We start from the raw sequence: 4,157 nt of genomic DNA, 5'->3' as shown, positions 1-4,157 counted from the left end.
TCTGTTTTCTGATTATTTTTGTGTAAGCTTCTAAACAAACTTCAGCTGTGATTAATTTAGCACATTTAAATAACATCAATGTGTTATTGTTTGGTATAAAGAATTTTCCTTCAACTCAGAGTATTAGTACTGTAGCATAAACCAAATACAGTCTAGAGGGGATTTTTAACATCCCTCCATTATAAAGACTGAAAAAGGAGTGTGTGTGTGTGTGTGTGTGTGTGTGTGTGTGTGTGTGTGTGTGTGTGTGTGTGTGTGTGTGTGTGTGTGTGTAGTGTATGTATGTGTGAGGGACAGGGAGATAGAAAAAATTAGTAAATGAATGTGTGTAAGACATATTAGTATTCAGAGAATGAACTTGTATTTATTTTGTGCCATTTGTTTTCATTACACAGAATAAAAGTCAGGTGGTTTTAATCCTTAAAAGGGTAGTATTTGAAAAATGGCACTAAGAATGAAATCATGACCTATTTTTTTAATAGCTATGAAGATACTAATTATGGGTGAAGATTTCTTTTTAAAACTGTCTTGATTGTAGGCTTCTGTATCACATACCACTCTTCTTGTAGATGTCTTGAATAATTCCCTTTCCCCACAAAAGACAGGGTGTATTTATCTTTCTCTTTATTCACCCCCACTTTGCTGAACTGAAGTTAATTGCATAGCCTTTCCTCTGACTTTCTTAGTAATGAACTTTCACATAAAATATATTTACAGCATCTGTAGTTAGCCCTGCCTCCTCCTTTCTGGGAGGGGATGGACAATAATTAGGAATTTGTTAATGCCAGTTGTTTTTCTTGGAATAAATGGCTGGAGAAGGTATTTCCATTTTAGAATTTTGCTGTTCTCCTTAATCATCTGCTTCCCTAGTCATTGAGAATCTGCAAAAACTTTATAAAGGAAAAAAAGTGCTGCATTGGTTTTTCAAATAACAGTTTCTAGGGAAAATACGGCAAACCTCAGTTATGAGTATTGTTCACAATACAAAATGTTTCTTCACAAAACATTACATAGCAGCGGTAGTTTCGTACTTGGTTGTTAGTCTTGTTGCTAACCCAATTGGAGGCATCTAATGGTTTATCTTCTGAAAACTTTAAGCGCAAAAAGCCATTATAGTGTGAAAGTTTATGTCCTACTCAATGGCCACAGGCAAGGAAAACTGCAAGAGGACTTTGATTTTAGATTGTAAATAAGGAGGGAGTCATTCTGTCAAGGCTTTTTTCAGAGAAATAGGTTTGAAAGTCCCATTTCCAAGGATTAGGAATGTAGTTATGCCACTGGGCCGTATCCTCCACACATGATCCTTGTATACCTATGCTAACTGCAAAATAGACTCGTAGGACGAGTACATATTATGGACAATTTTTATAATCAGGTCTGTTATGATGTTGTACTAGTTAGATTCTGACTGGGCAGTGTCCTTTGATAATCCTACCCATAACCAAACTGCTACATTTTGAAAGAGGGTAGGATTTGCTCATCTTTTCCTCCCCAAAGTATTGATAATTTGTTTAAAGGGGAGGGTCAGAGGACAAGATTAGATGTATAATAGCTGCTCTAAGTTTGCAGATGCATAGGTTATCCTTAGTTTTTAATACTGATGTTTTATTAATGTGATTAATCAACAGAGCACCAGGATTTTATGGTGAGGAAGATGGGCTTATGCTTAAAATGTTCTTTTTAAATACACAAATCTTTGCAGATGCGTGAGAGCCAGGACCACCCTCGGTTGGTTTAAAGAATGATAAATCATTGACTCCCCTCAAGTGCACTGTTTTACTGAGTTTTAAAGTAAATTTCACACTGTTTTGTTACTCAATAAGAATAAATAGGATTTTAAGTTGTCTGCATAATAGAAACACCCGGTGAAGCATGAATGGTATGTTGCTTTTGCATTTCTGGGAGTGTCAAATAGCAGTTGTGGGCAAGAAACCTATGGAACAGCCATCCTCACTCACATGTGTTGGGATTGCTGATTCAGACTTCCTATTTATCCATAAAATTTTGCTTATGTCCAGAGTTCTAAAGCCATTTTATAATACTGCAGTATCCCTTTTCTACAGCCTTACTAAAATAGCTACAAACATATTCCAATGCAGTATCCCTTTTCTACAGCCTTATTAAAATAGCTACAGACATATTCCAGTTCAGTTTCACTTTCATTGTATATCAGAATTTTACTCTACAGACCAAGAAACCAACTTGAGGTAAATTATATAGCTTTCCATAGGCCCTTTTTTCCTCAGGTGCTAAACAAAGGCTCCAAAAAATGGATACTGCTTTAGTAATGTCTTTTATTCTTAAACATTTCTTTTGCTAGATGTAAAGATTTGGTGTTAAAAATGGTTTTAATATGTAAATATGAATGAATGCCTTTAGTTTGCCCCTGTTTGTCTATTATTAAGTCTATTTCATTTTTCCTCTATAGAGGAGGGATTCATAATCTTGAATACATTTCATAAGGAGTTGTTGCATTTTTAGAGTGAAAATAAAACTGTTTTCTGTCTTGGATTAATCCTGCTGCTGCTATGAGAAACTGAAAATCAAGAATGTGATGCACTTTTTACATTACTATATACCATACCTTTATAAGTTGCTTTGAATACCTTTCCTGTAGCTCAGCCACTAACAAAAGTGAATGAATTAAAAATTTTTCTTCAGGAGGGAATCAGTACAAATAAACTATTTATGGTATTGGCCTATGAAGGGCAATAACTTAGGAAAATAAAAATTGTTAGTATTACACTTTTTGGCCTTAAAATGTCTTCTACTACTGAAAATCTTTTAAATCTTAATTTTATTTCTCTTATTCCCTCTCTCTGCCTCAAAAAGAGGATTTGGGAAGAATGGTTTAAAGGAAGTATCATTGGTTTGTTGCTGATTTATCTTAGAGAGAAAACAATTGTCTACTATGTAAGCTGGGGGCTTTTTTGTTTGTATACAGAGGAGAAATAATGCCATCCGGAGCCAATCAGATTTAGTGTAATCAAATCAATCAAAACAACTATTTTGCTTCTCTAGTATATTTTTACTAGCAAAGATAAACTTTAGTAAGAATGCTACTTGACGAGAGGAAAAGTCATTTCTCAAGCACATACCCAAACTTGAAGGAGACTGAACCCAAAATAATGGAGGAGAAAACACCAAATAGGGTGGAGGAATATGAGAAAGATATGTGGTCCAAAGCTATCTGGTTATATTTTGATGTTGCCAATATTGCCAAGCCAAAATTTTAATTTGCTTATTTAATATGTTTGTTGGCCAGAGATCTATTTTTATATCAATGTGCCTTGCATGTATATTAAAAAAAGTTTGGAAAGGCCATGTAGTAATGCCTGAGATAGTTGATGGTTCTTACCACCTCACTAATTTTTATGCAGTATGAAATGCTCATTCTATCGCCCAACTGGTGCTCTCTGTTTAAAGTTATAGATCTTGTCACAAACTGGAACTATTTTATAAACTGGGGAAGTGATTTGATTTAGTTTTTTTGTTGTTTCTTTTTTTTGTTCTTAATCTGTTAGTGGCTGTTCTGTAGTGGGAAATAGTAAAAGGATTCTTCACTCCCTTTCCCTACCCCCTCAGCACCTTCTTCAAGTAATGTGATGACACCATTTCTTGTGTGCTTTGAAAAAAGTTTCAGCTTGCGGTCTCCTTTAGTGTTATAAAAAAGTGTTATAAAAAGCATTGTTTGCAAAATCTAGGGAGATAACGGAGTCCACTTTAATTTGGAATTCTTTGTGAGCTATGATCCAGGTTACTGGCTCTTTTCCAACTTAAAAATTTTTATTGTTAAAGCACCTTGGCTTAGAAAATTTTAAGTATTTATGTCTGCAACAATTGTCTCAAAATAATGAACTGTGCAATTCTTGTCATTAAAAAAAAAAAAATCTGAACTCTCCCTAATGTGACTTGTTAGTTTCTCTGTATTTCCTGCCAGTGTAAATGTGAAAAGCTTTGCTTGCATTACGTTTTAGAAATGCATTTTGCACACTCGAATTTTGCTGAAGCTCCATGAAAAGGTTAGATCTAAGTAGATGAATAAAGCTATGCACATGTTTTGAAAGTTTAATTTGTGTGTCATTCCCAAAAGTGACCTATCCTTATTACTTTGCTGTTCTTAGCTTTACCATCTTTAGAAACATGGCTCAAAGTAA

This window comes from Eumetopias jubatus, unplaced genomic scaffold (assembly GCF_037043125.1).
Source record: "Eumetopias jubatus isolate StellerSeaLion01/CBP00866 unplaced genomic scaffold, mEumJub1_p1.0 scaffold_10, whole genome shotgun sequence".
Classification (NCBI taxonomy): domain Eukaryota; kingdom Metazoa; phylum Chordata; class Mammalia; order Carnivora; family Otariidae; genus Eumetopias; species Eumetopias jubatus.
The sequence above is the reverse complement of the archived record's forward strand: the minus strand, read 5'-3'. Positions refer to the sequence as shown.